This window comes from Bombus affinis, chromosome 17 (assembly GCF_024516045.1).
Source record: "Bombus affinis isolate iyBomAffi1 chromosome 17, iyBomAffi1.2, whole genome shotgun sequence".
Classification (NCBI taxonomy): Eukaryota; Metazoa; Arthropoda; class Insecta; order Hymenoptera; family Apidae; genus Bombus; species Bombus affinis.
The window spans coordinates 4408689-4422247 of NC_066360.1; the positions used below are offsets into that span (position 1 = coordinate 4408689).

At 38.0% G+C, this 13559-nt stretch overlaps 1 protein-coding gene across 6 annotated transcripts in view; it reads right to left on the reverse strand.

The window, feature by feature from the left end:
* The window catches only part of LOC126926026 (phosphofurin acidic cluster sorting protein 2), a 172448-nt gene that overhangs the window by 140475 nt on the left and 18414 nt on the right, over nt 1–13559 (reverse strand). The window contains exon 1 of one of the 6 annotated variants that reach the window (XM_050742123.1): nt 11679–12331. The exons of the other annotated variants lie outside the window; for them this stretch is intronic. The gene's annotated coding sequence lies outside the window, so the exon portion shown is untranslated. Of the gene's footprint in view, nt 1–11678; nt 12332–13559 lie in introns of those variants that run through there. 6 annotated transcript variants of the gene reach the window in all.

Genomic DNA, 13559 nt, shown 5'->3' on the forward strand with positions numbered 1-13559 from the left:
GTGCTGGCTGCGTGTTTTCTTGGCTGACGGGTCCGTTTCTGATATAAACGACCAGCGTTTCGCTTGACGAGTGTCGGCCGATAGTTAGGGTCCTTTTCCACTTGCGACCGACGCCGAACTATGGTCGAGTCAGCTTCATCCTCCTTAGAAGCAGTTAGCTGTTTTCGGCGATTATACGCGTCGTGAAGAAACGGCAATATTTTGTGTTACGACGAGTATACTCGTTACGAAGGGATGGCAATGTTTCGTGTAGTATATCGTGTGATCGATCGATTAATGACTATCGCTGTTCCTATTGCAAAGCAATTAATTGTTCTCATTGTTATAATTATTATTATTATTGATTATTCAACTTTAGTAGATAGTTGAAAAACATCTGTGAACATTTTAATAAAAATAAAACTCTGAGTCATTATGTCGTCACTGTCGATTATGTAGGTATCTGCATACGGAGAGCGCGAAGAATTCTGCGAATGCTGAGATACGAGTGTTCGTCATTTCCCTCTTACAATAATAACTATTCTTCCCAATGGTTCCGAAACAATCAGTTTCCAAGCAATTTTCGTCTAAATTACTGTGATTTATCAATTGGCACACATAAATTTATATCATCTTTTCTTCCTTTTCGAAAAGTTCAATGGATTAAAAATACGATGCTAAAAGCTTGCTTAAATAAAGCATCGAATACGCTACAGTAAATATTAAACAGCATTTGCCAGGTAGAAATAAATTCGTAAGCAGCTGACGAGAGAAAATAGCAAACTAGCACACAACACGTGAAACATGGATGGCAGGCGAGATATTTTATTTATATTTGTATTTATCTATCTGACGAGCAATCAGCAACTTAGAACATCTCGGACCAAACAATTTCGCATCACAGCGTCTTCTTGTTGTAAGGAGTGCCTCCTTAAGTGTCGCTATGCCTCGCTAACGATACAAGTCGATAAAAGTAACAGAAGATTAAATCGAGTCCGCTAAACGATTCAACCGTGTATCAAGGCTTCCACGGAGAAGAAGAAGAGGGGAAAATGGAATAGAGATGTGGCTAATCTGAACGAGCAATCGATTTTCACTAACCAGAAAGAAAATCGAGCAGGTAGCTCGAACGAGGAAGGAGGAAATGGAGTGTTTCGATTATACGGCGCTGTACACACGTACGAGGAATATACGTCGGACGATTTTCTCTCGAACGTGTCATCCGCGGATGTACAATTTTACGATGTAGGATATAAAAAAAAAGGGAAAGAAAAGAAGAAAAAGAAAACGAACCACGTCGCGTGACGTCCTATTGGCTGAAAGGGCGTACAGCTACGTATCCACGCGCGGAGCATTTCAATGACTTTTTGCACACATCCTCCGGCAGTGGCAGATTAGGCATATTACGATAGTGATAGGTGAACGGTAGGCGTATCAAAGTCATTTGCATAATAACGACGCAGCTGCTTCGGGGCGAGAGCCCGCAAACTGTGCTCGTTATGTCTTGATCGAATGATAAGGCAAGTACCATCAAAATTTAGCGGTCTAATGCCTGATGGGCACCTCGATTCGCAATGATTCTCAGCAGCGAATCAACGACAATCTGGCATTGCCAGGGCGAATTCGTCTAACGTGAAACTTCAAACGTGGAGCTTCACACACCTGACAAGCTTGCACGTCCAAAGGAAGATCCTCACGTTGCGAGGTACATCTGCGCTTGACACAGTACCCCATTGGGCGATAAAACCTTATCTGGCGAGAAACCCTGGTGTGCAGGGCTCTATGATCAGTGTGGTAAACGAAATGTATAAAGAAATGGACATTGCAATATGCAAAACGAAAATTAAAACTGAAAACAATATAGGAGTGGAGATCTAAATCCTTAGGGGAGTCAAGCAGGGTGACCCATTGTCACCGCTGCTAGATGTGATGAAGCAGTAAACCAATGGTATAAATGTCAGTCGTAATAGAAAAGCCTGAATCCTAGCTTTCACCGATGACATCGTCCTACTTGGTGAAGGTGAGAGGAAGACACAACGTCATGTGGACACACTCCATAAATACCTCAAGGGATTAGTACGACCAACTCCTGGGAGAAGAGCCAAACGTTCCAGGTGGTCACCAAAAGGGACACCTGATTCGTTGAGGATCCAAGAGCAAGGCTCAATGAAATCCAAATAGCAGAAATTGACCCGGATGAGGTCTTCAAATATTTAGGCGCCAAAATGGGACATTGGAAGGGTATCCACTGTGGCATTATAGTGCCGGAAATTCTGAGCGTGCAAAATCGTTCTGAAACCATACCAGAACATCGAATTGTCTTTTCGAAATGAAAATCCAACGGTGTCTATCAAGATTCTTCGACTTGGTCGGTTCGTAGCTGAGATCGATGATCGATCGATAAGCAGCACGAATGGTGAACTTTCAGGCGTCTTTCCAATTAAAACTGCAGTGCCTCGAGACAGAGTTTTCAGCGACCACAGTGCTGTATTTGTTGAACGCATTCGACTTGCCAACTGATAGAAACCGATGCTATATTTGTATATTTCTATATTATAATATATTTGAGATACAGAGACATCTGCAAGCCAACAATCTGAAAACCTCAATAGCGACGTCGTAGCTTCAAGAACACGTGAATTGAGTGGAAAACTGGGTCATCGAATTTTCACGCGGCAATTAAATCGTCAGATTTGTAATGTGGTCAATAGGAGGAATTTATCGTTACAACTCAACATATACAGGGTGTGGCGGAATAACGCATCAAACAGTTGGGAGGTGACTGGTTGTGGCAAAGTAAGAAGAAAATATGCGATAGAATTTGTTCGTCCGAGGCTTAGTTTTGGGTTAGTATACTCGGCACGCGTAAATAAAAAATTGAAACAGTCGTTTCATTGCAATTTAACTCTACATTACAACAGCTCGTTACGTACACACTTTGCGTTTGACGAGTACACTCGCTGTCGCTTACATTCTGCGACGTGTACCATTTTAGGTACACGGGTCTCAAAGAGGTCGCGACAGCTAAGTAACTAGGCACGCTATCGTCGCTACATAAACATCGAACGCAATTGCACTATAGCATACTCGAGCAACGATTGTATCATCCAACAGATGGATCTTCTCATCAGAGCAAATCATCAGATTCGATGGTCGCTCGAACGTGGTCGTATTTTACGCGAAGGAAGATTTCCCTGCCCGCGCACAGCCGCCTTCCGCATTGCACCAGATCGACGTTACGTCACTGTTTCACCCTTGGCAAGCGGCGAGCGCGGCCGTTTTTCCTCTTAAGCCGAGTTTGCAAGCGCGCGGCGCCAACAGTCGCAGAAACCGCGGCAAGCAACGCTTAATTACACCGAGCGCAACTCTTTCGTCGACGTAAAGCGAAGCGAACTCGCGTCAAATTAACGCGTCAAATTAAAAATTGTGTCGCGCGGTATAACGAGCTTGCGACGACAGAATGCAAATTCGACGAGCAAACGGAAATTTCTGAATGGGAAAATACGGCGTTTCCAAGTGGAGTTTGCTGGTCGTACGAGAAACGATAGAAACGCACTTTAACCGGACAACTGTTGCGACCTCGTTAAAGATGAATATACTCGTCAAACACGGATTACGCGTGGCTGTCACGATAAAGAATTAAGTTGTGACGAAACAACTATTTAATTTCTTAATTTAATTACTGACAGCGCATTTTGGTAAACCGAATGTGTGAGAAAAAAGAGATTCGTTTCAGGCGAAACTGTTTAATTTCGTTCGGACTAAAAATTATAACTTTTGAAGTAATAATTTTCTTCTGGAACCCTTGCAAACAAAAATATACATTTTGAACTAGAGAAATCGTATTGTACGACAATTATCAACACTTGTTTATTTACTTAACTGAAACATATGTAGTTTGCGTATGAACGGAAAAAATGCAGGAAAAGTCAATTAATTAGAAAAATGATTAGTGTAAATTACAATTTTAATGAAAATACTCGATATTGTTTCGCAACAGACGATTAAACAGCAATTTCCAACTACTTTTTACATATAAACAGCACAAAATATTACCATTCCTTCGTGACGAGTATACTCGTCAAGAACAGCTACCTGTTTAAAACGCTTTTTTCGTTCGTAATTTCCGTATACGCAGCATGAGTCGTCTGAGAGTTTCAGCTCAAATATTTCCGACACTATTAATCGTAAAATCGGAAAATGTTTCGAACAGAAGCGTCGAATGGCTTCAGGAGGACGTATTTTCGTGTTACAATTAATTGTTAAAAAAATAATTTATTTAAATATATGAATTTATAATATGTAATAAAATTAATTTTCTCCAATTTTTTCACAAAATCAACAATTATTTGACAAATTTAAATTTCTAAAAACTGTAACAACTAATAAATTAATAATAACAAAATTATATAAAATTAAATAGTAATTTCCATTTCTTTTTAATTTTTTTTTTTTTTCAAAAAAATCTTGGATGGAACTATACTAAGTGGAATCGTATAATTTGTAACACGTGACTATAAAAGATTATCAAGCTATTTCCATGGAGAAACTATTAGTTTCATTAGGAAACTTTAACTTTTAGTTTGTCAGGAACGAGAAGAAACGTGGCGCGCTATTTTTCTATTTATTTTCCTTATCTTTCGTAAGATAAATTTTACAAACTAAAAGTTTAATTATCTGCTAGCTAAACTAACAGTTTCTCAACAGAAGTAGGTTACTCGTTTTCTACGAAGAATGTTGAGCTGCGTGGATTTATATATTCAAAAATATATGACGCCATTTAGAAACATAAAGTTGACCTTTACCATCTATTATTTATCTATTATTTATTATCTATCGTTATTTATTATTTATTTCACAATATAATTAATAGTATCGAAGATATCTCGGCTTAGACACACTTCTGACTCACCCTGTACATTCAGATACATTTCGATACCAGTTTGAACCTATTCCAACATTTATCGTAGTGTTCTATGTGTTTTTCTATACATTCGACGTACACCTCTGCCGCCTGTTCACGTAAGTATCGTTTAACGCGGTCCTTTAAACCCGTTAACTTTGTTCGACGTATATACTCGTCGGGTGAAATAAAAAATTGCCATTATAATATAACAATACTATAACAGTATAAAAAGTGAAAATTTCAGTCAAAAAGAACACAAATGACATTTAACGGTAGCTTTATGCTTCCAGTAAAATTATTATGTGTTAAAACAAAATTTTTTTGAAAGGGAAGGGTCCGATTATTTGATTATTCTCCTCGATATGTCGCTTGTGCCGCGTAAAATGTGTAGCTTTTCATAAATCGAGTTGATTATTTTCATCGGTTATTCCCCCAATTATTTTCTCTATTTTATTACTGTTTTGTAACTTTTTAAGCTTTCAATAACAATAATAAATCTTCTTTCAATAATAAATTGCGAATTTTATTTCTCGTTTTGCCTCACTTTTCTCGTGAAATTTATAACAGCAGAGCATTCGCCCTGCCTTCGACGTATATACTCGTCGTTGCTCGATCTTAACTACGCGCCCTGTACGTGATTTTTCGAACTAAATTCCGCAGTTAACTGGTTAAATCATCGTTTCTTGCAAAGCTCTTGAAATTTCGTAAAAAGACGGTGATCACCGACACGTTCGCCAACTTCGCCGTAACGAGAGACGAGCGCACACGTACGAACAGACACGAACACGCGCGCGGTCTTTCTACTCGTCGAACAGCTTCTAACAGTTTCTTACCGCCGCAAACCGCTGTAATTTGACGGCGCAGTTCTTCTGCGATGGGTTTGCAGCGTCGGAAAAACGCGAAAGCTTTTCCAATGAATTTTCGATACGACGACGAAAGTATCAAATATTCAGACAGGAAATTTGATACGACTTGTGCGAACGTATGAGCCAAGCCCGGTGACCTTGTACGAACACATTCCATCGTTTCATGTGGTTTCGATATGTGAATTGGTGATATGTGTTTTTTACATCTATGGTGTTTGCTCGGACGAGTAGTCGCCCAGCCTCTTCCCCCTCCTCCCACGTGCAAAAACTAAAGTACACAGTCACATATGTACACACGTTCGTATTTCCGCCGTGCGTTATTTATGGCACATATATTTGTTATTTTTTAAGGGGAGTTTCGCTTCGAGAGAAAAAAACACGGGGGCAAAGAAAAAGTGGTACGTCGTGTTTTGCTGCCTTTTAGACGACAAGCTTCGCGACATTAAAGTGGCGATATGTTTTCGACCCAAGTCGAGCATTTTCCACCCAAAACGTCTTTTTTGTCGATAATTTGGAAATCACCCTCTAGATTTAAACATTAGATTCAGCTAGAATAAAGCAGACAATATTCACCTATTACAGTACCACGCCAGAATAATTTACTTATAATCCTCAACCAAGGCTCAAAAGAAAGAATCTTCCAATTGAACAAAAAATTTGGAAATCCATCCCCTAAACTGTCCCTAAGACGAGCCTTCAAAGGGAATTTCATGATAGCCGACGTTCAAACGCGTATCATCGGCGATGACATTTTGAGCCACTATGGGTTGCTCGTGGACTCACGAAATAAACGACACAACCCAATTGTCGTCAAGGAGATATGCTGCCACGACCGAAGAAATGTCCATTAAAACCGTAATCGGCAAATCGGTCTACCACCGGCTGTTGGCGGAGTTTCTGGATCTAACTCATCCACCCACCTTCGGACGAAAGAAAATTAGACACACTTGTGTGGTACGCCACACTTTTTTCGAAATTCCCGCTACGATCACGTGTCGCGATTTGTGGTCGATGGGAAACTGATTAATTTTCGCTGGAAACGTCCTTTTCGTTACATTAACGGAAGTAGCTGACAAAATCACGAGGGCTCTTAGGTCACCCTGTATATGAATTGTATGTATACATTGTATGTATTGTATATACATATTAAGCTATTACGTATACAACACGTATACAGTAGCTCTACACCGTTACTTATATACATACACATAAATTGATTCGAAATAAACGTGAAAAAAAGATGGAATTTTTCAACGAAGAAACAATCGCGTACAATGGAGACCAAATTTTTTGAGAATCTATTTCGAGAAACTTTTCAAAATCTACGCTTGTCGCATTCGCGCTAAAGAATTTTTATATTTTTTCGCTGCAAGACGATATCACGCGAACTCCCTCTCCGAAATCATCGCCGTATTCATCGAGCAGCAGTATCGATTTCGAACAGTTGCCAGGAATATTCGAAAGGAAAGGAGAAGAAGGTCCGAGTTCGTTTGCCTTCTCATACGATTACAGCGAAACCACGCAACTGCGTAGCTCGTCGAAGAGTACTGGTCGTCGTTTGACATTTTCCAATTTCCATAACGTTTCATCGTGTGTTTGAACGTGTTTGAATATGTTTGAACGCGTTTGAATATGTTTGAACGCGTTTGAATATGTTTGAACGTGTTTGAACATGTATGAACGTGTTTGGACAGGTCTGAACGCGTTTGGACATGTTTGAGCATACCACTGCTTCTTGTATGCAAGCGCAATTCGCGTGGAATTATGTAATTTCACGGAAACGCGACTTCGCCGTGATAAAGAAGATTGCAAAGATATGCTAAATGAATCGATGTGTCGTAACGCGAAAAGGAAAAACAGGAAGAAGGAAGAAAATAGAATTAGTAAAAAGAGGAACGCGCGTATAATCGAAACCACATTGTTTGAGACAACACAACAAAGTTGGTGCTGAACACGGCGACGACTGACCACTGCGAAAGCATAAAAAGAGATTAGAAATGTGCTAACAAGATTGTTATCAGAAATTGCACGTCATTGCGTGCAGCTTGTAACGATTTACATTGTCTCGTTCCGATCTCATAGAATAAACCTCGTTTCCGTATGAGACGGAAATTCATTCAGCCTTCGCATGGAAATTGAATGTAGAGAGAAAAGCGATGAATTTAATGAAATGTACTACAAAAGGTGTGAACAGCTTGTTGTCGTGAGTGCTGTAAGTCTATATTACCACATGTAATATAATTTGATATAATCTGATATAATGAAATGTATGTATCAGATTACATATATCAAATAACATATAATATCAGATTATATTGCCATATAGAGATTACCATTTCTCTGAAGTTTGAACAAAAAATTACTTGAAACCAACAAACGTATTGTTCATGACAAAAAGTATGCACATTGATACGGTTAAACGAGGTTCTTAAAATTTGTACAAATTATTTGACATTTTATATGTATAACCGTACACGTACACGTTGTCTGTGATATGTTTCTGCACGATTTTCTTTGAATTTCCATGAGCAGAATTAAATGCAAAATAAATGAAAGCAGAATTATAGATAAATACAGACCAATAACAAGTTGTACCGTTTCAGATGAACAAGGGAAAAAGTTTCTCTTAAATTTTTCTACCAAAAGTATGTATTTTGCTGTGATCCCATGAGATGCGACAACATTGTCCACCTAACAAAGTATAATCAAGTTGTCCATCTGTATAACAAGGACAAAAAGTGGTACGTTTTATCGTTTCTATTAGAGTCACAACACTGTGGAGAACACATAATGTGTACCTTTTCTAACTGACCATAATTTGATCGACTATGGCACCTACTATGGGGTGAACCACACGTTGCATAAATGGTGAGTTTGTCAGAAAAATATAAATAGAAAATGCCAATGTTTCAATATATTCGCTACATCGCTATATATATCACTATACTATATACAATGGCTCGAATAGACTCAAATTTCTCAAGGTCACCGCATAACAACGAGACTGTGAATGTTTTTCAATCCATTTTACATCACAAAAAAGCAATTGATTCCAGGCAAGTCTTCCATGAAAACGTTTCGAAACGTCCAGTCGAAAACGTTTCACGTACAGGGAGTCGGAAACTAAACCAGTTGAGTTCGGTAAAGGTGCGTTTGACGAGTATACTCGTCGTCGCTCCACGACCTAACCCCACCACAGGTTTCTAAAACGATACTTTGCAGTTGTCTGGTTAAACGATCAAACTGCGAGAATTTGATCTACAAGAAAAAAAGACGAAGAAAATGTTACATAAAGTTTGCCAATAAACGTCTTGTTGCGGCGTTGGAAAGAGATAATGTTGCACGCGTGAACAGACAACGGCGCAGTTGTCGAAACTCAGGAAAATTCTCTTTGGAAAACTCCGCGACGTAATCAGTCGCATTGTTTATCGACGCAGAGTTTGTGTCCGGGCGCGAGGGCAAAACGTTTCGAAACGAGGAACCGAAAGTAGCGGTCAATCGTGTTTGTTATATTGTTATATTTTATAATTATCAAATTGTTAGCTCGCATACACGAAATTGTTGCCACATGATAAAGAACACGTAACTACGCTGATACGATAATACAGTCGACTTCTGCGTACTGCGATGGAGAATGCGTCGTTGTTTATTTCGTTTATTTATAACTCTGTGACAAAGCATCCTATTGACAAACACTCTATAACGATGTTTTTCTTTCTTCTTTTTGCCTGTCGATATTAAACACCGACAGTTTGGGCATTTGAGTTTGCGACCTACTCTAAGTGAAATTTTATTTTAACATTGCGATACTTTAATGACGAATCAGTGATAATTCGGGGCACACAGACCACCATTGTAATTATCGCGTCTGAAACTATAAACAAACATTTCGATGACTCATAAAATTGGAATTCTCTAGCTGCTCAAGTGCATCCATATTATAACAATTACGTAAAGTGAAGGAAAAAAAAATAGGAGAAATCTTACGAAACAGGAGAATCCAATGTGAAACTATACAGAGTTAAGGTATAGTTGTATATACAGCGTGTCCGGTTTATCTCGAATCGTGCAAATATTTCGAAAAATACGAACGATAGGAAAAAAATATTTCAGACAAAAATTCCTGTAAAAAACACGCTATATCTTTGTGTGTTTGACCTTAAAACCTCGTGCGAAGATGACATTGGGATTTGTATACCTCGAAGACCTTCGTGTTTTCTTACGTGTTCTTGTGGCTGACATTGGGACGTTCTCAAAACACTACGAACTTGTGCTTTTTGTATCATCCGCTTAATTATATCATCACAAAAACGTCCGAATTTTAGAGGGTCATACAAGTCAGATAACTAAAACTGACTACTCGACACTGAATGACTATTTTGGAAACATTAGAAAATTGCAATTCTCCTTGATATAAGTTTTGTTTGAAATAATTTCTTCTATCATTAAAATTCTTAGAGATATTTGAGCACTCGCCCTCCTCAATACTACACTAATTTGATCTGAAACATTTTCTTCTATCATTCAAACTATTCGAAATATTTGAGCGGTTCTCCTCTTCGATATAATTTTTGTCTCAAACATTGTTCCGAATTATTCGTGCTTTTCGAGAAATTTGAGCAATTGTCACTCACGATACAAGTTTAGTCTGAAACGTTTTCTTCTATCATTAAAATTCCTCGAAATATTTGAGCACTTGCCCTCCTCAATACTACACTAATTTGATCTGAAACATTTTCTTCTATCATTCAAACTATTCGAAATATTTGAGCGGTTCTCCTCTTCGATATAATTTTTGTCTCAAACATTGTTCCGAATTATTCGTGCTTTCCGAGATATTTGAGCAATTGTCTCCACGATACAAGTTTAGTCTGAAACGTTTTCTTCTATCATTAAAATTCCTCGAAATATTTGAGCACTTGCCCTCCTCAATACTACACTAATTTGATCTGAAACATTTTCTTCTATCATTCAAACTATTCGAAATATTTGAGCGGCTCTCCCCCTCGATATAATTTTCGTCTGAAACATTGTTCCGAATTATTCGTGCTTTTCGAATTATTTGAGTATTTGTCTCCCTCAATACCACGCAACTTTAATCTGAAATTTGTTCTCCTACCATTCAAACTATTCGAAATATTTGAGCGGCTCTCCCCCTCGATATAATTTTCGTCTAAAACATTGTTCCCAATTATTCGTTATTCGTTTTTTCGAGATATTTGAACAGCTGTCTCCACGATACAAGTTTTGTCTAAAACACTGTGTCTCGGTTCGAGATAAACCAGACACAGTGTAGTTATACATATATATGTAATTAAAGATTTCTAGAAACGCACGTTTGCACGACTAGAATTTAATTTCCATAGAAAAGTTATCATTGTCGGAAAGACATTAGGCAAGTTGATAAGAAAAGTGTTTCAACTATTACAGACCGACCTTGCATGTCCAAACGATTCGCGATTACCACGCTATTATTCTCTTCCGTTGGCAACGCGTATAACGCTTCGACTATTATAGGTTTCCCTGCCAAACATAAAAACTTTTGCCGCTCCTTCGTCCTTTCTATATAGCTACACGTATAGTCAGCGACGAGAGGATTCGTACAATTGTAATTCCCAAACTCTGTATTTTCAATAAATATAGCAAAGTATCAAGAAAAATGTATTACGTTATGTTACAATAACCCACGTAGATAAAGTAAAAAATACTTTCGAGTTATTATTTGTTATCTGTATCGTCGTCCAAATATTAAGAAAAATATTTAAAAAATATATTAAAAGAAATATTAAAAAGAAAAAAAAGAAACACCGAGAAAGTTCGAATTTTGGTATCGTAAGATATTCCAAACATCAATGCTAATTATACACATAAAATCAAACAGCAATTAAATTATCCAAATAAAACTGAAATTAATAATGATTACTCACGAAAGTTTGACGTGTGGCTAGGTGCTGTCCCATACGTTCGACGAAATGGTGTAAACGTTTTGGAATATTGAAAATACAATTTTTCTTGAACAATTAACACTGTCTTCTTTCCAATCTTCTGCCAAACGTTCCTTTTTTAACGTAGCCGCCACTTCGCCAATTCACTTTCTCTTCTCCCGGTGAAATAAAACTATACTGTTTCTCCAAACTTGTTTATCTGTTCTGCGACTTACAATCCCAATAGCCTAGTAACACGACTAACGCGCACTTATAAACTCCACATGCTCGCGCTTCGACCAAACGTCCTTTACAGGAATTGTATATAAAACACAGGCAGGGCCTGAAGGAGAGTTAGGCTAAAAAACTCCCAAACATAAACCTTGTGTGAGAAACTTTTTCTAACGTAGAAATTCGCTGGTTTTCGGCGCTTGTCCTTGAACGTCTAGACAACCATAAATAATAACTCGACAGTTTTTTCCTACTGTTATATATATTGTTATTGGCAACTAAGTGGTTGCGGGTTTTGTCATTAGCTGACATCGACACAATATCGTACATTTACTGAAAACACGGAATTTGGAAGTTTTCACAGAAATTATAACAGAAAAATAACAGACTGTATTAAGTATCAAGTATTAAGAATTAAGTATTAATTTTATTAATTAATTTTGCATTTAATATCCAGCTATATGTACTGCATGTTTAACCACAGATTTGTACGTATTTCTTTCTGCAAGAAAACAACAGTACTTCGTGTCTATTTTAGTATATTCGTATACCTTTGTACAGATATTTCGTATTTCGCCTGATTTCATCATTTTAAATATCTCGCTTAGTTTTTACGATAGGAGAAAGCATCAGAGCATGAGAATATTCGGTTAGAAGGGCAAATATGTTAGACAAGAAAATATATCGCCAAGGTCAGGTATATTGAAAAAGCGCTCTAACTCGTCGGCAAAGACGAGTTAAGTCGTCATTGCCAAATGATTTACCTTCTGTAAAATTCTATTATTATGAAACATACTAACATATTTTCCTATATTTGTCGACATTTCAATATCATCCGAGTATTTTTAAAGCCAACTACGTGTTTTCATTACAACAGTAATCCTACAGCTGGTAAAAAGAAAAAAGGAAGGACGATGAGCATTTACGTGACCTCCAACGAGAAAATCACGAAACGTTTGCCATTAATTTCAATACTCGTTCCACGACGATAAACGAACGAATCTATCAAGCAGATCAAATTAGATGAAACACCAAATTAGATGTATCAGTGTATCTATACAATAGAAAAATAGCAGAGTTGAAAATCGACCGTATCTTTTCTGCCATCTTTCGCTTTTTCCTTCATACGTTGTTCGTGCAAAGAAAAGATAACGCAAATTCTCACAGTTTCAACTAATTGCTAAAATACAGTAAAATATTGGCTTGGCAACTAAGTGATTGCGGATTTTCTTAATACCACCTAACGGCAAAATCCGCGATCACTTAGTTGCCAAGCCAATACAAGGATTACAAGTTTGAAAAAGTAGGAAAACTTCTGCCTTTTCCGGTTTTCTTTTACTATTTTTGCATCGATTTTCACAAAAACGATTTTCGATCGGTTACGGTTGATGCAAACGAGCATCGCCACGTAACTCGCGTGTCCTTTTTGCCACGTGACCGCGCGACGATGGATCGCAGCAAATCGATCGGAAAGATAGGCGCGGGACAGCGGTACTTTCGCTAAACGATAAAACCGAGCAAAAACGACGATATCGTTCGCGAGTCGGTTTTTCAGACCGACCGCTTCTTGCTCGTTCGGCGATCGTATCGCGTCGCGTAAAATACGAACGATTTGGAAGCGCAAGAAAGTTGTTGGCGGAAGGTTGTTAAAAG